The 22,844-nt window shown below is 41.8% G+C and overlaps 1 pseudogene; it reads right to left on the bottom strand.

Annotated features, from left to right (window-relative positions):
* Nucleotides 1-22,844, bottom strand: part of LOC138851168 (organic cation transporter protein-like) — a 233,101-nt pseudogene that overhangs the window by 149,875 nt on the left and 60,382 nt on the right.

Genomic DNA, 22,844 nt, shown 5'->3' with positions numbered 1-22,844 from the left:
GTTTTCTCACATGTCTACACGGGGTGACTTCGGTAAACAATATGGTTGTCTCCCAATGAGATTACTGGTATGTATATAATGTTGAGGTACATACAGGTAAGCACCCTATAAAATTTTCCATATCTGCCCGTTGGTCCTTCCTGAACCGGATGCAATCAGTGAAAAAATTAATTGAATTAATTACTTAATAATTAAGTGACTGATTAAGGGAAGTGGGTGTAGGGTGCACAAGTTTAATCGATCGTGTGATGGATGATAATTAGCCCAATTAATTGCTAGCACATGTGTGGCTAGGATTTATACAAGAGTAAAGTGCAAGAATTACTCTTATAAGGCGCCTACTTAAGTTGTATAATCTGTATAATCAGTGATTAATAATTCTCTAACCATGACTGGATCTAATGGAGTTAATGTGCTGGGGTTGACTTGGGATACTGAGAGAGACTTGTTATTGTTAAAGTCTCATAATTCCAGTATGCCTAATAAATTAATCCAGGGAGCATAGGCTTATGCCCCTGAGAGAATGGAACACTAATTAGTCCATTTTGAGGGATCAATAAATATGGATGGCCATGGAGTTGGTGCCTATATGCAGTAATGTGCTGGGGCTGACTTGGGATACTGAGAGAGACTTGTTATTGTTAAAGTCTCATAATTCCAGTATGCCCAATAAATTAATCCAGGGAGCATAGGCTTATGCCCCTGAGAGAATGGAACACTAATTAGTCCATTTTGAGGGATCAATAAATATGAATGGCCATGGAGTTGGTGCCTATATGCAGTAATGTGCTGGGGCTGACTTGGGATACTGAGAGAGACTTGTTATTGTTAAAGTCTCATAATTCCAGTATGCCCAATAAATTAATCCAGGGAGCATAGGCTTATGCCCCTGAGAGAATGGAACACTAATTAGTCCATTTTGAGGGTTCAATAAATATGGATGGCCATGGAGTTGGTGCCTATATGCAGTAATGTGCTGGGGCTGACTTGGGATACTGAGAGAGACTTGTTATTGTTAAAGTCTCAAAATTCCAGTATGCCCAATAAATTAATCCAGGGAGCATAGGCTTATGCCCCTGAGAGAATGGAACACTAATTAGTCCATTTTGAGGGTTCAATAAATATGGATGGCCATGGAGTTGGTGCCTATATGCAGTAATGTGCTGGGGCTGACTTGGGATACTGAGAGAGACTTGTTATTGTTAAAGTCTCATAATTCCAGTATGCCCAATAAATTAATCCAGGGAGCATAGGCTTATGCCCGTGAGAGAATGGAACACTAATTAGTCCATTTTGAGGGTTCAGTAAATATGGATGGCCATGGAGTTGGTGCCTATATGCAGTAATGTGCTGGGGCTGACTTGGGATACTGAGAGAGACTTGTTATTGTAAAGTCTCATAATTCCAGTATGCCCAACAAATTAGCCCCGAGAGCATAGACTTAGTGTCATACCTTACAATAAGAGGGAAATTGTTAATACCAGAAGCATGGAGGCTTGAGTGTGCTTTGGCTGGAGCCCTACCTGAGGAGTTAACAGGTGGAAAGAATTAATGGGTGATTATGTAAATATCAATGTTGGAGTTCCCAAGCCAGGTGGCCAGTGAAGATGGGAAAATTGTACTCCACATTATGTAGGTCGTCTAGCAACGACCTCTGCCCGGCCGCAGTGTGGAAAATTTTTTATTTTTCGAAGCTGTGGCGCCTGGTAGGTGTTTGATGTGTCGATGTGAGTCAAAAATGTATTTTACAATAGGGTAGAACCAAGAGTTCCCTTTGCGCATGCACGGATGTGCGGGGGTTTGGGGGCGACTCGGGCCATGGGGGTGGCGGGAGTGTTTTGAATGGGTGAGGAGGCTGTGAAAACCGGGGATGAGGAAACGGGCGTTCACGGCGGCCTAAGGATTAATATAGGCCTCAATTCATAATAGGAAGTGTCGTGACTGTCCCTAGTGAAGAGTGAGGGAACGTGATTTGCGGGACCACCGTAATAAAATGGTAAAATTAGTGAATAATGATAGAACCGGTGCTGACTGGTGCGACGCCATGGTGTGTCCAGGGGAAATACCCGTGAGTTAATCCTTACTCATCGGCCTCAGATCTTAATGGAGTGACCTCTAATGTGTATAATGATTATGAGACGTTAAATCGTCTTGTGAATGGTAATGTAATCAGTGATAATAACATCAAGTTAAGAGAATGCGGGATGTGAAATAGATCGCCCTGCTCCAAGTGAACGCGTGATTATCGTATCGAGGATAGTGAAGTTTTATGGTATCACGACTTCTAAACCGGGACAAACCAACGGATACCTCGTCCTGCTGGAATGAGAACCGTGTCGGTGTAGCAGAACATCGAAATGAGATGGTGAATGGAGGAAATAAGGAGTATCAATCACCCACAGTTAAGTAACCCTTCTAGTTATAGCAGACTGATACTGGCCTGTTAGGTATGTTGTAATTGGATAGGTTATGAGTGATCCAGCTACAAGTAACATTAAAAGTGTAGCAATTAAGTGATAGAGAAAGGACGAAACAAATAAACTCCTGACAGAATAAGCCGCTCTGCCTATCTTCTACAAGGTATGTAAATGATGTATATACACCAGTTCATTTGTACATTATGGTTTTCATATGAAAGAAGTGATCTAATGCAGTCTGCCTTGCAAACTCCGTTTTCTTTTATACCAACACGTCTGAAGGAGGACGTACAGTCCTCCCCTGCCATGACATACGTAATGACATAAATATTTTATTCATTCTAGAGTGTATATCAGGTTTTCATGTTATTTTTATTGTTTATTATGTCATATTAGATGAATTGTGATAGATAAGTAAGTCGCTGGGTTGATAACAGCGTCATATTGAAGTATTATTTAGTCATGCCTCCTGACAGCAGGAACAGATTAATTGGATTTACATTATTTCTTATGGGAAATATTGCTTCGACTTCAGGACGTTTTGACTTTAGTCCAAGTTTCTGGAATGATATTTAATCAATAACAGCACAGCAAGTAGCCGAGGACTCAAACCCATGTCGTTTTGGCTTGCCTCATGGTTAGCGAATATCACATGAGGCTCTAACCTACAGGACCACTCAAATCTACATGAATTACACACCCAGCAGAGCTAGGCGTTTTACCATGATCCGAGGATGTACGGTGGTGTGGATGTCTCTGAGCTAATTTCATTCTAATCCCCATTTGGTGTACTAGCCTCCACAAGCAATATATATATAATTGTAACCACAGGTGAGTGGCATTTAATCAATAACAAGACTGTGACTAGCCAAGGAGTCTAACCCATGTCATTTTGGCCCGCCTCATTTTGCCTGATCACCCATGATGTCTGCCCGACGTCACCTTGAGACATCACCTCACAACGTCAGACAGGACGTCTGTTCAACGTCACTCCAGGACATTGCCTGACGTCACCCTAATGTCACTATGCTACCTGATGTCACCTCGCGATGACACCCTATGACATCCCTTACGACATCACGCCTGACATCACTGCACGAAGTCACAGTGATAGTGTTAGAGTTTTACAGTGAACAATTTATTTCAATATTGTCGTGAAGAAGGACTGAGAGAAGATATTTTACGTGTTAATTCCTGTCAGTCAGTGTTCCAGTACTAGTGTTCTCTTGTTCAGGAATGCCTTAGTGTCGATTTTTGTAAAGTAAAGCATCATTAGTGCAAGCCATGATGTAACTGCATGTGCAGTGGATGTGTGGAAGTTTTATGTGAGTCTCCGAAGTTAAGTGGTCTGAGCCCAGATGTGTGTGTGTAGACCACAGTATGGTCAGAGCCCAGATGATTGGTAACACCCTCGTGTTACATGTCATCACGTAGTGACTGACAACTGACACTTGTCAGCCCAGGTGTGAGATTACGAGCATCAGAACCCCCATTTACAGAAAGCTCTTAGGCTCACCACTCGTAGGCTCCATGCCTGAGTCGTCCTGCTACAACTCCCTTTTGAGACTTGTTTCCCGTCACCTCCTGATCATCATAGTGCAGTTATGTTTAGAAAACCAGTCTGAGGACACTTAGAATAACTTCTGCTATGGCTCCATCTGTCGAGAGGATGACATCATTAAGCCGCAGTATCCCTGTCGGCAGGAGACTGTCTGACTAGTGTCACAGCTTCAGTGAGCAGCCTACATAAAGTATGATGTCACTTTAACTGTTAGCTCACTCACTCCAGTTAAGTTGAATGTTGTAATGACTCTCAGATGATGCGCCTGATTCGTCCTACCCACTACTCGCTCTCGCCGGCATTGTCACTGATACTGTCACTGGGCAGTGACTTCCCAGTGACAGTACCAGTTGAGAAATGTCCTCCTGAGTTGCTTGACAGAAGAAGTCCTGCCCAGTTGCCAAGTACTGACTATGCCTCACTCAAGGACACCACCAGGCTGTGCCCCAGGTTGAGTGAACCCTGCAGCAACTACTACCAAGACTGCTTCATTCTTCCAGATGAGATCATACCTCGTTATGTCATAGCTCAGCAACAGCAATGTCTCCTGTGTTGCAGTATTTGTCCAGACGCAGGAAGGTGTGCAGTGACGCCCACCAAAGCTTAGACCATGATATTTAGCACACCCCCATCATTTTTGTTCTTCCCTCCCTGTAGAAGTATTCTTTTTTGTCTAGGTCCACATGTATATATATGATTTTATTCTGTGTTCTATGCCCTGTTCATGAGAGAGAGAGAGAGAGAGAGAGAGAGAGAGAGAGAGACCAAGTTTTTTTTTCAGTCAGTCATGGTTGAGGACGACCATAGTTAGGTGGCCGAGCGATGTATGCCAAGTTGGGTTCATATTTCGCGGCACTATGGTGCTGCCATCCATAGGCTTATTCAGTTCACCCACCCCACCTCTGCCTCACTCTGGCAGCCGATGTGACTCAGTAAACAAGTGTTTTCTGTTACTCTCTTGCAGGCACGTCCCTCCAGGCCTAGATAACTTAAACATAGTGTCTGTGTACAAGACTCCAAATAAAGTAACATGCCTCCAAAGTCTTATTCATTCACGCTACCAGATAACACATAACCCTTTTAATGATAATAAATGTATTTTAGATAAGTTTACAATATTTTAATATTCAAGAAACACAATAAAATATATATTTCTCGTTAGGTTCAGAATGAATTTTGCAAAATTATTGCATGCACAAATTTTTGCTTTATGTATTTGACAAGCAGAGAGTTGGTATGCAAGCGAAAATGGCAAGTTTGACATATTTGGCACAACATATTCACAACATATTCACAACATATTCACAACATATTCACATCATATATATATGATGTTTAAGAATTTTCTCCTACCACCCCCTATATTTCAAGTATGTTTTATTTAAAGACAAAATACATTGGCCAAACATTCACAAAAATACAACAGAAAGTAAAACAACATAGGTAACTCAGAGCTACATCTCGAATACTTCGTCCAGCTCCCCTGCGGTGGGCCGCGTGCCCAGAATGCTGCAGGCATTTCCTCTCTGGATCGCAACACTGAGTCTCTGAAAGAGGAAGCTGGTCGCCCTGTGGTCCTTGGTTTCTATGATGAGCTTTTCACCCAGCTCTTTGAGGAACTTCAGAGCACACTTGCCCCATGCTCCAAGGGTCTCCTACCCTATTGGAATGAAGTTATAGCAAGGGGAAAGGTCTTCATATTTTCGGAGCTTCTGGGTCTCCCTGTGGCTGGCAGCTCCACCCCCTTCCACTACGGAGTATGGCAAGTAGATGTCTGCCAATGTGGCGGCACAGGTGAAGTCCCAGGCAATCTGCTTTCCATCCTTCCAGGGTAGCATAGTGGCTCCATCAGGACGCTTTTGACTTCCATCAGACCTCTGTACTTGGGGTTCCCGTTGAGCTGGGCAACGTGAACTTTGCATTCACGAAAATACACAAGTCATTCTGCAGTTATTATGCAGATTCCAATGATTAAAAAAAATATTATCTGTCATCAACAATCAGACCAGAATACTAATAAAACTTAATACCAGGTACTGTCCGGGTTCTACGATGCATTAGTCATTGAATACTGAAGCTGTCCACAAGAGGCAAACTGAAAATTATTTATATATAGCAAGAGAGGAAAATCCTCACTATTTTTACTTAAAATCGTCCAATCTATCTGACTTACAAATCGTCCAGGCTGAGGGACTCTATACATATTGGGCTGATTTTGGCGACTCTCCGCCGTCATCTTCAAAAACCATTTTTCCGCCGTCATCAAATTTTTTGGCACCTTTTTTAAACATCTGAGGTAATACCACTTATAATTTTGCAAGTTATCTGAACCATTCCAGGATATTATGAGTAAGTTACACAACTTCAGCCATTGTGAACGTGAATATGAAAATTGTTCCAGGAATTTGGTCCTCGTTGATGTACACAAGTGTTGATAGAGACGTTCACGAATATTTAAGGAAATAAATTTTAAAAGCTGGTAGATAAAAATCAGGCAACCTATTTAAGGCACATCATTAGGGATACCTAATAATACTAATAATAATGAATAGTTTATACAGGGATTAGTTCATTCGCTCTTTAGTATGTACACAGGCCTCTATTTTACAACATACGAAACGAGGGACACTGCAGCAGGCCTATTGGCCCATACTAGGCAGGTTTTTATCAAAACCACCCATTCTCAAAGCTACCCAAGAATTTACTCCCGTACCCATTACCCAATCAAACCTAGCCCCTCCCACTCATATATATGTGCAGATTCTTCTTAAAGTTACCCAGAGTCATAGCCTCGATTACCGTACTCGGAAGACTGTTCCACGCATCGACCACTCTGTTTGAAAACCAGAACTTACCTATACCCCTTTTAAATCTAAATTTATCCATCTTAAATCCGTTATTCCTGGTTCTTACCTAAGTCGAGATATCCTCAGTATTCTATTAACATCACCTTTGTTTATCCCCATCATCCATTTATACATTTCAGTGATATCTCCCCTCATTCTACGTCTCTCCAGAGAGTGGAGATTTAAATCTATCTTCATACGGGAGATTCCTTATACAGTAAATCATTTTAGTCATTCTTCTCTGTATGTTCTCTAATGAGTCTATGTCCATCCTGTAGTAAGGGGACCAAAACTGAGCAGCATAATCTAAATGAGGCCTCACTAGTGATGTACAAAGCTGTAAAATAACTTTTGGACTTCTGTTACTTATACTTCTTGAAATAAATCCAAGTAATCTGTTAACCTTATTGCGAACACTTACGCAATGTTTGTTTTAGGTTTCTGCTTACCATGACTCCCAAGTCTTTTTCACACTGTATGATCAAGCTCTACTTCACTTAGTTTATAACTTCGAGGGTTATTCTCATTCCCTAGGATTTGGACCATAGATTTGTCCATGTTGAACTTCATGTGCCATTTTTTCAGACCAAGACATTAATTTATCCAAATCCTCCTGGAGTTCATTGCTATCCTCCTCAGAATGAATAATTCGGCCTATTTTTGTATCATCAGCAAATTTGCTCATGTCACTCGTAATCCCTTCATCAGGGTCATTAATGTAAATTATGAACAACAATGGGTATAAAACTGATCCCATTCATATTTGACTCCATTAATCGAAACTCTTTGCTTTCTATTGGTAAGTCATGCCTCTGTCCATGCTAGAACTTTACCTTCTATACCATGAGCTGCCACTTTTCTTAAGTCTCTTTTGAGGTACTCTATCGAAGGCTTTACTAAAATCCAAATAAACAATATCATATTCTTTATACACAAATAACCCGCACATAAAAGAGAGAAGCTTACGACGACGTTTCGGTCCGACTTGGACCATTTGCAAAGTCACACTAACCAGAAGTGGAGCAGGACGGCTATATATAGGCAGGAAGAGGTGGTGGTAGTAGTGGTAGTAGTAGTACAAGAATGGTATATAATACTGACTAGATGAAATTAAGACACATGCGCAACACCCGGGCATCCCTATCGTAGACGTTTCGCCATCCAGCCAGCCACTGGATGGCGAAACGTCCACAACAAAGACAACCAGACGCCGCACATGTGTCTCAATTTCATCAGTAGTAGTAGTAGAAGAAGAAGTAGTAGTAGTGGTAGTGGTAGAAGTAGGGAATAAGGAGGACGAGTCAGTCAAATACAAAGGAAGGGGAGCACTGCAAGAGAGCTAGGTGCCCACTGAGGGAGAGCAAGTGCACAGAGATGCATGAAAGGGGAAGTGGTGAAATAAATGAAGAAGGAACAGAAACACGAGACAGAAGAGAGAAAGACAACCCAGAGGGAAAAAAAAGGAAAGAGGAAAGGGGAAGAGGGAGAAGAAGAAAAAGAAAAAGAAAAAATGAGGAGTCAGGTTAAGTCACGGGTGTTTTGAAGTTTGGAGCATTTTACAATGTAGTGGGAGAGGAAGGCATCTACAGAGAAGAAGCTAGGACTAAGATTCATACAAGGAAAGTTGTGTATTAGAGAGGATTCAACTAGACGGCGACTGTTCGAGTTGGAAGTAGGGAAGACAGTTTTAGCAGAAGACCAGTCCTGCTCCACTTTTGGTTAGTGTGACTTTGTAAATGGTCCAAGTCGGACCGAAACGTCGTCGTAAGCTTCTCTCTCTTATGTGCGGGTTATTTGTGTATCGTTCCAGTCACGGTATTGTGCCTTTTTTGTTATTCATATTCTTTATCACTGTCTACTGCCTCAAATGTTCTATTGAAGAACGTCAGTAAGTTTGTCAGGCAGGAACGACCTCTCGTGAATCCATGCTGAGATTCATTTATCAAGTTATGCTCTTCAAGGTGACTTCTAATAATATCAGCTATAATTGATTCCAATAACTTGCCTGGTTTAGATGTCAGACTTATTGTGGGTAATTTGATGGAAATACAGGAATAACATTAGCCATTTTTCACATCTCTGGCACAACACCAGTAATGATGGACGCATTAAACACTATGTGACGAATGGTTTTGAAAACCGACAAGTTGAAGAATTGAGACACTTATGCAACACATGGGAATCTTTATTGAAGAAACGTTTCGCCACACAGTGGCTTCATCAGTCCAATACAAAGTAGAAGTGGGTAAGGAGAGTAGAAGTTTGAGGTAATCAGTCCCTCAACCTGGAATCGATGTGTTCAGTCCATTACTCTTGTAGGAAGTGCAGCATAGGGCCAGAGAGGTGGCTTATATACTGCGGTGAGATGAGTTGAAGCAGGAGGAGGCGGGATCACAGTGGGACCTGCCACTAGTGTAAGTAGGTCGTCGTCTAAAGGTTGGGCAAGCGTTGAAGTCTTTGTACCAAGACTCCATGATGTTGCAGTGTCTGGCAGATGTGATGAATGGTTTTGAAAACCGACAAGTTGAAGAACTGAGACACTTATGCAACATATGAGAATCTTTACTGAAGAAACGTTTCGCCACACAGTGGCTTCATCAGTCCAATACAAAGTAAAAGTGGGTAAGGAGAGTAGAAGTTTGAGGTAATCAGTCCCTCAACCTGGCCCTATGCTGCACTTCCTACAAGAGTGATGGACTGAACACATCGATTCCAGGTTGAGGGACTGATTACCTCAAACTTCTACTCTCCTTACCCACTTCTACTTTGTATTGGACTGATGAAGCCACTGTGTGGCGAAACGTTTCTTCAATAAAGGTTCCCATGTGTTGCATAAGTGTCTCAATTCATTAAACACTAGTTAATGGCTGATTATGTTTAACTTACATTCCATAAGCACTCTTGAAAATAGTTCATCGGGGCCCAGGGACTTATTTTGCTTAAGTGTATCTACTTGTTTAATAACCATTTCCCTCGTGACAGTAATATTCCTTAATTGTTTTTTTCAGGAACTGAATAATTGTCAATTTCTGGGATAAAATTTATGTCTTCCTGTGTAAAAACTGACAAAAAATAATCATTTAATAGAGAACACATATCCTGTTCATTTTCAGTCAGCTGTCCATCCCCAATTTTCAATGGTCTCACTTTTTCCCTGACTTTCATCCTATACACTTTTGGATTAGTCTTTGATTCATTAGCAACTCTAATTCTTATTTGACGTAATTTCTCTCTGGGGAACACATATACTCTGAGCAAGTCGTACATTATTAAGAAAAAAATCATAAAAGCAGATCCCTTTGTTAGCGTAAGTATGATCATCGTCAATATAATTATTAGCTAGATAACCCCAATCCAGATTAGACAGATGTTCCCTAAGTCCATTATAATCGGCAGAACGAAAATCGGGGACTTTTACCGTATTGTCCTTATTTTCGTACTTCCAGCTAATATTAAATTTTTGTGATCACTTGCGCCAACTTCTTCACTGAACTTCAGATTATTTATGAGTTGTTGTTTTTTATTTGACAAGACTAGATCGAGCAAATTATTACCCCTGGTAGTCTCTGTTACACTGTTTCAGAAAACAGTCATGAACTACTTCCAGAAACTTACTGGATTCCAGATTAAAGAAGTCCAGTGAACGTGAATAAAGTTAGTATCCCCCTGTATTACTGCGTCATCATGTCTAGAAGCCATAACAATTTCGTCGCAAAAAAGTCAAGAGGACGATATATCACACCTAAAATAAGTTTTCTTCCAGAAATTCTACCCACACAGATTCTGTTACTAATCCATCTGTATTTATACGTGTTTTTATGCTACAAGATATATTTTGTTGTACATACAATTCAACTCCACTCCCTTTCCTGTTATATCTATCTACTTGGAACAACTTAAACCCTTGAATATGTTACTCAACAATCATATTCCGACTCTTTAAATTATACCATATTTCAGTTTTTACTAATGTCATCGAAGTTCGCAACACACGATGCCAAACACAATTCAATAATTTTATTTCTGGCACTACGACTATATTAGCATAAAATACATTAATATGTTTTTTCTTGCGCACCTTTTTCCTATTCATCATTAATTTTACACAGTTTTTGTTATTATCATTACCCAGTGTTACTCGATGACTGTTATTTTAAGATTCATAATATCAAAGCTTAAGTCAATATTTCCACTCTCATTATTTTCCATTTCTAAACCCCCACCTCTAACTAATCCTAGTTTAAAGTCTTAGAAACTTCCTCAATTGTACTAACAAGATAATCCTCACCTGCCCTGAATAAGTGGACCTCATCCCTGGCATACATGTCATTTCTACCGTAGACGTTATCCCAGTTGTCAATGAATGGTACTGCATTATCCTTACAGTGTTTATCCAGCCAACAATTAATACCAGTTGCTCTGGACAACAATTCATTTCCAACACCTCTTCTAGGTAAAATTCCACATATAACAGGGCGCCCCCCTTTCTTCCTAATTATGTCTATTGCTGTCCTGTACCTTCTAACTAAATCCTTACTGCTACACTTGCCTACATCATTGCCTCCAGCACTGAGGCAGATAATAGGATTGATCCCTTTACCGTTCATTATGTTGTCAAGCCGGCTAACGATATCCTTCATTCCAGCCCCAGGAAAGCAAACCATGTCTCCTACTGTCATCCTTCAATGTACCTTATCCTCTCCGTGTACCTAATCTGACTCTCCCCAACAAGCACAATGTTTTTACCTACCTTGTTCATCGTCGTGACGTTCCCAGTAATTGACTCACATTTGTCAGGGAGCAAGGAGAATGGGTTCGAAGTTTCCACAGTAGCCTCCTGGCTCTTCATCGTTTCTACCTCTTCACCTGTCCTCTTGATCCTTAACTTCATTCCATGATGTTCGGCAACTGTCCAGGTTCCTTCCTTGACTTGATGATTCACAACAAGAGGAATATTATGAATCCTCTTGTTTTCCTCCGTCAATCGCCGTATCTCGAGCTTAGCCACTCTAAGCTCCTCCTTAAGCTACTAGTAAAGTTGTTCAGTTGACAACATCTTGGTTCACATTTACAGACAGTACACTCGACACATCGTCACAGAGCTAAGTACAGATTACCACTGTGCTAAGTACAGATTACCACTGTGCTAAGTACAGATTACCACTGTGCTAAGTACAGATTACCACTGTGCTAAGTACAGATTACCACTGTGCTAAGTACAGATTACCACTGTGCTAAGTATAGATCACTTATCTAACACATCTGTTACTCACGAAATATTAATGACACAAATGCAAATAAATCATGGAAGGGGAAGGTCGAGAACTCATGGCAAGTGATTGCTAAAATTCCCATGTTAGTGACTGGTTAACACACTTACCTCTGAGACTTAGGCCTCACTTACCATGGGTTCAAACTCCACCTATTCATTGATTAGCTTATGTGATATATGATACCAAATATCAAATGTATAACATATAAGACGAAAATCAGAAGTAACTCATTTGTAGATGGTATATACCAACAGTTCGTATTAAAAGTGAAAAATATTTGCACTTGGTGTATATAAAATGTGGTGGCCTGGTTGTTAACGCTCTGCATTGTGCTAAGTACAGATTACCACTGTGCTAAGTACAGATTACCACTGAGCTAAGTATAGATTACCACTGAGCTAAGTACAGATTACCACTGAGCTAAGTATAGATTACCACTGAGCTAAGTACAGATTACCACTGTGCTAAGTACAGATTACCATTGTGCTAAGTACAGATTACCACTGTGCTAAGTACAGATCACCACAGAGCTAAGTACAGATTACCACTGTGCTAAGTACAGATTACCACTGTGCTAAGTACAGATCACCACAGAGCTAAGTACAGATCACCACAGAGCTAAGTACAGATTACCACAGAGCTAAGTACAGATTACCACTGTGCTAAGTACAGATCACCACAGAGCTAAGTACAGATCACCACTGTGCTAAGTACAGATTACCACTGTGCTAAGTACAGATCACCACAGAGCTAAGTACAGATTACCACAGAGCTAAGTACAGATTACCACTGTGCTAAGTACAGATCACCACTGTGCTAAGTACAGATCACCAGCTTCACACGGTGAGGGCCTGGGTTCGATTCCCAGCCAGAGTAGAAACATTGGACGTGTTTCTTTCCACCTGTTGTCTATGTTCCCCATCAGTAAAATGGGTACCTGGGTGTTAGTCGACTGGTGTGGGTCGCATCCTGGGACACTGACCTAAGGAGGCCTGGTCACAGACCGGGCCGCGGGGGCGTTGACCCCCGGAACTCTCTCCAGGTAAACTCCAGGTACTTACCAAGTATAAGATAACAAGAAGAAAGCAGGAGCAGTGATAGCAACTTGCAAGTACCAAGTGCAGTTGATATCTGAATGATGATTACGTGCTAAGCAGATTACCACTGTGCTAAGTACAGATTACCACTGTGCTAAGTATAAGATAACAAGAAGAAAGCAGGAGCAGTGATAGCAACTTGCAACCATCGCCAGTCCCTGATGAAGATGGCCAACACTCCGGTCATAGCTTCACCAAGTGCAGTTGATATCTGAATGATGATCCCACAAAATGTCCGCCATTTACCCCCAATAAACTCAATAGCTGGGAAAAATAGGAGTAAAAAAATAATTACAAGTATTAATGAGCATTTCTGGATTGCAACATTTTCAATCAAACTTTTTTCAATAAACATGTAACGACCTTTTGCATTAATATTTAATAAGGAATCAAGAAGTGTTTACATCTGGTAAACTGAATCCATGTAAACTTTTTTTTTTATATTTTAAAACAGTAAATTACTAAAAGTGCAAAAAATATTTCACGAACATGATTCATCTCTTATAAAACATTTAGTTACAGTTAATAAGTTTTTGTTATTTAATTTAAAGGAACCCAGGATGCAACAAATTTAGATTGATTTAGTTTATCAACATATAGACCGAGAGATATGTATCTGTGTTTATACTTGCTGAGGATTTTCCTCACTTCCGTTAATAATGGTTAAAATATTTCTTGGATGATGGTAAACAAGTGACATTAATGACCACTAGTCTAGTTAATTACCTTTAAATCCTCTTTAACCAATTATTTAGTTATTAACTTATTCATAAAGATTTATAACCCATCAGGAACATCTACAGTGATATGAATATATATACTTTCTAAGGATGTCTTTCTTTAATTACAGGTGAATAAAATGTTTAATTCACTCTTATGTACAACACTGCATTCAACATATATTATATCAGAAATGTTAATGTTATAATAACGACATTTTTCCTTATTTAGAGGCTAATTTAAGAGTTTACTCACAATATACAGCTTGTTAAGTCTTTGTACAGAGAACAGGATCAGTGACTGATATACTTTGAGCCCAGCCAAGCTTAATGCCTTTAAGGTATTAAACCGTGCCTGGGGTTCTGGAGATATTCAGGTATTAAACCGTGCCTGGGGTTCTGGAGATATTCAGGCATTAAACCGTGCCTGGGGTTCTGGAGATATTCAGGCATTAAACCGTGCCTGGGGTTCTGGAGATATTCAGGCATTAAACCGTGCCTGGGGTTCTGGAGATATTCAGGCATTAAACCGTGCCTGGGGTTCTGGAGATATTCAGGCATTAAACCGTGCCTGGGGTTCTGGAGATATTCAGGCATTAAACCGTGCCTGGGGTTCTGGAGATATTCAGGCATTAAACCGTGCCTGGGGTTCTGGAGATATTCAGGCATTAAACCGTGCCTGGGGTTCTGGAGATAATCAGGCATTAAACCGTGCCTGGGGTTCTGGAGATATTCAGGTCCGTGCCTGGGGTTCTGGAGATATTCAGGCATTAAACCGTGCCTGGGGTTCTGGAGATATTCAGGCATTAAACCGTGCCTGGGGTTCTGGAGATATTCAGGCATTAAACCGTGCCTGGGGTTCTGGAGATATTCAGGCATTAAACCGTGCCTGGGGTTCTGGAGATATTCAGGTATTAAACCGTGCCTGGGGTTCTGGAGATATTCAGGCATTAAACCGTGCCTGGGGTTCTGGAGATATTCAGGCATTAAACCGTGCCTGGGGTTCTGGAGATATTCAGGCATTAAACCGTGCCTGGGGTTCTGGAGATATTCAGGCATTAAACCGTGCCTGGGGTTCTGGAGATATTCAGGCATTAAACCGTGCCTGGGGTTCTGGAGATATTCAGGTATTAAACCGTGCCTGGGGTTCTGGAGATATTCAGGCATTAAACCGTGCCTGGGGTTCTGGAGATATTCAGGCATTAAACCGTGCCTGGGGTTCTGGAGATATTCAGGTATTAAACCGTGCCTGGGGTTCTGGAGATATTCAGGCATTAAACCGTGCCTGGGGTTCTGGAGATATTCAGGCATTAAACCGTGCCTGGGGTTCTGGAGATATTCAGGCATTAAACCGTGCCTGGGGTTCTGGAGATATTCAGGCATTAAACCGTGCCTGGGGTTCTGGAGATATTCAGGCATTAAACCGTGCCTGGGGTTCTGGAGATATTCAGGCATTAAACCGTGCCTGGGGTTCTGGAGATATTCAGGCATTAAACCGTGCCTGGGGTTCTGGAGATATTCAGGCATTAAACCGTGCCTGGGGTTCTGGAGATATTCAGGCATTAAACCGTGCCTGGGGTTCTGGAGATATTCAGGCATTAAACCGTGCCTGGGGTTCTGGAGATATTCAGGCATTAAACCGTGCCTGGGGTTCTGGAGATAATCAGGCATTAAACCGTGCCTGGGGTTCTGGAGATAATCAGGCATTAAACCGTGCCTGGGGTTCTGGAGATAATCAGGCATTAAACCGTGCCTGGGGTTCTGGAGATATTCAGGCATTAAACCGTGCCTGGGGTTCTGGAGATATTCAGGCATTAAACCGTGCCTGGGGTTCTGGAGATATTCAGGCATTAAACCGTGCCTGGGGTTCTGGAGATATTCAGGCATTAAACCGTGCCTGGGGTTCTGGAGATATTCAGGCTCCATCTAAGAGAAGAAAAGTCCAAAACATTCGACCAAGAGCCTGATAAATTAGACACATGTGCAACTCTTGGGTATCTTTAAGGTTCAGGGACTGATTACCTCAAACTCCTCCTGTTCTTCACCATTCTCCTTTGTATGGACTGATGAAGTCACTGTGTGGCGAAACGTTTCCTCAATAAAGATACCCAAGTGTTACACATGTGTCTAATTTATCAACTTGTCGGTTCTCTGAGACATTCATCTACGACCAAGAGCTTCTTGCCAGCATCAAGGAACTTCCTGCGAGGGGCAAACTAAACTCAGTAGTTGCAGAGTGAAGTTGCAGAGCCAAAGTTGAGATAAGTTTAGATTTAGAAAGGATATAAGAAAATACTTCTTTGGAAATAGGGCAGTTGATGAGTGGAACAGTCTGCCTCATAAGATTATTGAAGCTAAAACCTTGGGTATTTTCAAATTTAGGTTGGATAATAATATGAGTGAGAGGGGTTGGATTTGAGTGGAAGTTGAACTTGAGTAAATAGATCTATCAAAGCTTATTGCTTGGGTAGCATTGAAAATGGGTTAGGCAAATATTCTGTGGGCTGGATTTGAGAAATATCTGCCTAGTATGGACCAACAGGCCTAGTGCAGATTTTCTCCTTTCTTATGTTCTCATAATGAACACCCGATGAATATGTCAAGGATTTCACGGGAGTCACTTACATTCTGCTTAAAATAAATTCCTGGAATGTTGCCATTTGGTTATCTAAAGAGAATAATACTCACCGGAGTAGCAATTATATCTTAAAAATTTCCCTGAGGCACTCTCCTTCAGTTGATTATAATCTGCTTTGTCAACCACATATCATTCCCAGCCTCAAGGCGCCTTTCAGAGATAATATTGTTTGTTGAGAATTACGATGAAAGCATTCTGTTATAAGTATCCCAAACACTAAGAAGAATGGATACCTTCATCGTATTTTGTAGGCCGAGAGGTTATATCGATGTCGGCTCTACATGAGGCTTAGTTGGACAAAGTCTTCTGTCTACCTCTACCATTGATAACAAGAAGTTTGTTCAGTAAAGTCTAACCTCATATAAACTGTACAGCAAGCAGCATCAAGTGAAGCAATAATATAACAGTATAAGACAGCAATGATTTCGTACTTTGCCCCAGATGATTTTGTTATTGCACAATGAGAAATTCTTAGCCACACTTTACAGATAAGTTATTAAGATGAAAGTGATTGTAACTATGAGATCCTCTCTCCAGAGAAGATTTGCCTACATCTTCCATACTAACCCCTGAAGTCTTAGCTTCGTTCTGTGTAACTTCCCAGATCTAGTGTTTCATCGTTTGGGCTTTCCTAATTAAGGTAATACCTGGAGTTTACCTGGAGAGGGTGCCGGGAGTCAACGCCCCTGTGGTTCGGTCTGAGACCATGTGGAGAAATTTTCTCCAGGAGGAGGGTATCGGCCCCCTTCAGCCCCTTTCAGCCCTTTTCAGCCCCTTCAGCCCTGAGGGGCCCAGCCCACTCAGAAAGGGCAAGCATCTTGTTTACTGCTACATCAAGTAATTACCAACATATGTTTAACCAGCATGTGCCAGTTACAGGTCATACGACTTCTTTGCAAGAGACCGGTGTTGCATGTAGTGTAGTTTAAATAAGAGACAATCAATCTTTTACCTTAGCAGAACAATTAAGGAAAATCCTACACCCACTTTATTACCATGTTAAAGATGTGCATTGTTGTCTATGCTTAAGACAGCAAGAATCAAGCATTCTGCATTGCTTCTTAGTGGAAGTTTGGCAAGGAAGAGAAATGTGCTATGTCAGCTCTTTCTTTGTGGCTAGGGGAAGTAACGGCATAGGGTGTTGTGGTGTCATCGGATTGCAATATATATAATGGTGCAGTAAAGACCACTTCACACTAAGAACGAACAAAGGAAGTGAATTGTGCATTGCTATGCCTCAGACAATCTCCAAAATAACTATAAACCTATAACCGAGAAAGACAAACCATGTGGAACATAGTGTGGAAGGCGTGGACATTCTCAAAGACACTATTCTTCAATCAAGACACCGATACCCGGGTGTAAGGGTCCGATACACAAACCCAGGTAATTCTGTTGAGTGTGTGATGATTCCATTGACTGCAGTTGAGAACTATGTACGCTGAACAGATTACCACTTACCCTGATGACACGAGAGCCATTGAGCCCACACACGTGAGTACAGGATTCAATTGATCCAGTCTGTATTCAGTAATAAAAAACTGACATAACACCCCCTAGGGATAATTAAACTTACATATAATAATTTAATTTACAGCCCTTGAGGGATAGCAATGACAGCTTCTCAAGACATCACCTGCAGGGACGGCTGTGTAGGCAAAAGCTGTCTATCAAGCTAAGTCCCATTTAAGTCCACTATTTAATCTTTGACTTAGCTTGTAGCATTTCCCTCAACAGACCATGCCTCGTGGTAGATCAGGGTCTGATCAACCAGGCTGATACTACTGGCCACACAGAAGCTGATTATGAGCCACAGCTAAGTTGGTCAGGAACTGACTTTAGGTGCCTGTCCAGTGCCTTTTTGAAGACAGCCGGGGGTTTATTGGTAATCCCCCTTATGTATGCTGGGAGGCAGTGGAACAGTCTTGGGCCATGGACACTTAATGTTTTGTCTCTCAGTGTACTCGTTGCGCCTCTGCTTTTCCCAGGCTGATACTACTGGCCACACAGAAGCTGATTATGAACCACAGCTCAGTTGGTCAGATACTGACTTTAGGAGCCTGTCCAGTGCCTTCTTGAAGACAGCCGGGGGTTTATTGGTAATCCCCCTTATGTATGCTGGGAGGCAGTTGAACAGTCTTGGGCTAAGGACACTTATTGTGTTGTCTCTCAGTGTACTCGTTGTGCCTCTGCTTTTCATTGGGGGAATGTTGCATCTCCTGCCGAGTCTTTTGCTTTCATAGGGAGTGATTTTTGCATGCAAGTTTGGTAATAATCCTTTTAGGATTTTCCAAGTGTATATTATCATGTATCTCTCTCGCCTGCATTCCAGGGAATACAGATCAAGGGCCTTCAACCATTCCCAGTAATTTAGGTGCCTTATCGTACTTATGTGTGCCGTGAAAATTCTTTGTACATTCTTCAGGTCAGCAATTTTGCCAGCATTGAAGGGTGCCATTAGTGTACAGCAGTATCTCAGCCTAGAGAGAATAAGCGATTTGAAGAGAATCATCATGGGCTTGGCGTCTCTAGTTTTGATGGTTCTCATTATCCATTCTATCATTTTCCTAGCGGATGTGGTAGATGTACCATGGAACCTTTTGTGCCGAACCACTCCATCTGCAGAATGGGAACCATAGATATCGTGCATCTGGAAACTCTTCACCAATTTTACCTTGATTCCACCCAATGAGTGGATTTGTAGTTCAAAAACTCTCATATGCTGATCAACTTGCCAGAGAAGGGAGCCTAAGAATAATAATAATGATAGTCTTTATTTCTGTAAAGTAAAAGGACACAAGTGCAACTAATGTGACATTTTATTGTGGCAACGTTTCGCTCTCCAGGAGCTTTATCAAGCCATTACAAACAATACATGGACACAGAGGGTATATAAAGGCTCAGAGTGAGGCGCAATACTAGTGAGGTACCATTTAGATGTACACTAGTGGTAGTAGTAGTAGTAGTAGTAGTAGTAGTAGTAGTAGTAGTAGTAGTAGTAGTAGTAGTAGTAGTGGTAGTAGTAGTAGTAGTAGTAGTAGTAGTAGTGGTAGTAGTAGTAGTAGTAGTAGTAGTAGTAGTAGTAGTGGTAGTAGTAGTAGTAGTAGTAGTAGTGACAAAAGTAGTAGTAGTAATACAATATGGTAGAGCAATTAATTCGTACATGAGTAAAAGGATATAATAAAATGTCACATTAGTTGCACTTGTGTCCTTTTACTTTACATATTGTCGGTAATTGTACCAACTTTATTACAGTCTTTATTTCTACAAGTACATGTTCAGTGTCTACACACCTAGTTGATACACCAACATACTGTATAAAGAGCACATTGTTATCCAGATTATTTCCCGCAAATTATGTGGATTTTGTCCCCGGGATGCGACCCACAACAGTCGCCTAACAACCAGATACCTATTTACTGCTGTGTGAACAGGGACAGCAGATGTCTTAAAGAAACAGGCTCCCCCGTGTTTCCACACATACTGGGGATCGAACCACAAACCACAATGTGTGAGCTAAGTGTGCTACCAACCGAGCTACAGGACACAGTTGCTGCTCTCATTACCTAAAACATTCGCCTCTATGATGATGTACCGAGGCTGTGAATGTTATAACAAGACAGGAATTTGAAACTTTCTTACACTGTCTGCCCTGACAATAGTAAACTCTCTTGAGGGAATCTGAGTTCAAATCATGGAACGGGTGGGGCTTGAACCCATGGCAAGTGAGTCCTGAAACTCACAGGCATTAACCATTCGGCCGGCTGGTTCTAATACAATGCATCAAACTAGATATATTTTTATACACCAAGCGTTAGCATGGGCCACCACTGTGACCATAAATGCAGGTTTTTAAAGAAGAATTACCAGAATGGTTGTGGGATGTTCTAGCTTATTACATACACAGATATGGCTTCCACACCTTGCCTGCACACCTTGCCTGCACACCTTGCCTGCACACCTTGCCTGCACACCTTGCCTGCACACCTTGCCTGCACACCTTGCCTGCACACCTTGCCTGCACACCTTGCCTGCACACCTTGCCTGCACACCTTGCCTGCACACCTTGCCTGCACACCTTGCCTGCACACCTTGCCTGCACACCTTGCCTGCACACCTTGCCTGCACACCTTGCCTGCACACCTTGCCTGCACACCTTGCAGTAATGCGATAACCCCTCAGGGACGATCAAAAAGACAGCAGAAAATAAATTAATATATATCTTTCACAAAAAGGGGATATTTACAGAATATGTAGCCTGTGTACAGTATTTACAGCTATGTACAGTGAGGCATGGTATTCATAAGACACGAATCAATGAGGCAACTGTTAAATTAGACACATGTGCAACTCTTGGGTATCTTTATTGAGGAAACGTTTCTCCACACAGTGGCTTCATCAGTCCATACGAAGGAGAAACTTGAAGAACAGGAGGAGAATGAGGTAATCAGTCCCTCAACCTTGAGTCGATGTGGTCAGTCCATCAATCTTGAATAGAATACGGCATATGAGCATAGAAGCAGCTTATAAACCATAATTTAATTATAAACCTAATTTAACAACGTGTCGGTTCTCTGAACCATTCATCTACAATCCTGTCAAACGCTGCAGCTTCTTGGGATCTTAATACTTGGGAATTCTTTGCTTGCCTAACCCTTGGGCACGACCTACTTCCACATTTGACAAATGTGACACCACCTACGACTGCTGCACCTCTCCTGCCATACGGTTTATAAGCTGCTTCTCTGCTCATATGCTGTATTCTATTCAAGACTGATGGACTGAACACATCGACTCAAGGTTGAGGGACTGATTACCTCATTCGCCTCCTGTTCTTCAAGTTTATCCTTTGTATGGACTGATGAAGCCACTGTGTGGCGAAACGTTTCCTCAATAAAGAAACCCAAGAGTTGCACATGTGTCTAATTTAACAACATGTCGGTTCTTTGAACCATTCATCTACAATGAGGCAACTGCAAGCAGAAGACACGTTAAAACTGTGGCGACCAGCAGGGAAGGCATGTCTGCCAAAGTTGTTTTACGAGTTAACCACATCGCTTCACAGCATTTTCAGGCTTCCTTGTGACTGGTTGGTTGAACCAAGATATTGGTATAACAACTGAGCTCCTGATCGTTAAACTATTAGCACCTGGTTTGCTGGTTGGGAGGCAGCCTATATAGGTGTGTGATATGCGCTGAGTAAGATGTGACCTAACTCAAGTGTCTTCAAAGCCGAGATTTCACTCCTTCACAGCATCCACTTCTCCCAACATAACTGTCAACGATGTAAATTTGAACCTAAATTTTAGCTCCTCCAAAATGGCCATGATCGGCCGGGTTAGTCCTTCACCAAAAACAACTTGTCTGTACCGTGTGTGTGTGTGTGTGTGTGTGTGTGTGTGTGTGTGTGTGTGTGTGTGTGTGTGTGTGTGTGTGTGTGTGTGTGTGCAGCGTAGAAAAATCCTGGCGTCATAGGGTTTTTTTTTGGAGCTGGTGAAAGCCATTAATTCTGAGGATAGTGATGAGGACATGGAGTTCTTTGAATCTGGTTCTACGGTGGGTGACTGACACTGGAAACGTCCAGAAAAACAAATCAGATGCTGGTGTCCACATTCCTCCCATTTATGGGGTCTCCCATGCAATATTCAACAGAGAATGCAACGGAATTTTTTTTTTGTCGTTTTGGCCAAAATCTAAGTAGGGAAAATAAGAAAGTGATGAGGACTTCCGTGTTGGTGAGATGAATGATGTTTGTAGTGATAGTGACACGCAATATGCAGTGATGTAATAGTGATAGTGGCACGCAATATGCAGTGATGTAATAGGTGGAGAAGTGTGCCAAGTGTCGTAACGAGCCTACAGTTACCATGTACGTTACAATCATCTGACAGAGATAGTGATGAGTATGGCGATTATGGGAGGTCACGATCACCATTACAAAAATTACCATACCAAACACCACCAGCTGCATCACAAACACAACCAGCTGCATCACAAACACCACAAACTGCGCCACAAACACCACAAACTGCGCCACAAACACCACCAGCTGCGTCACAAACACCACAAACTGCGCCACAAACACCACCAGCTGCGCCACAAACACCACAAACTGCGCCACAAACACCACCAACTGCGCCACAAACACCACCAGCTGCGTCACAAACACCACCAGCTGCGTCACAAACACCACCAACTGCGCCACAAACACCACCAGCTGCGTCACAAACACCACCAGCTGCGTCACAAACACCACCAACTGCGCCACAAACACCATCAACTGCGCCACAAAC

Source organism: Cherax quadricarinatus, unplaced genomic scaffold, assembly GCF_038502225.1.
Source record: "Cherax quadricarinatus isolate ZL_2023a unplaced genomic scaffold, ASM3850222v1 Contig51, whole genome shotgun sequence".
NCBI lineage: Eukaryota > Metazoa > Arthropoda > Malacostraca > Decapoda > Parastacidae > Cherax > Cherax quadricarinatus.
The sequence above is the reverse complement of the archived record's forward strand: the minus strand, read 5'-3'. Positions and strand labels throughout refer to the sequence as shown.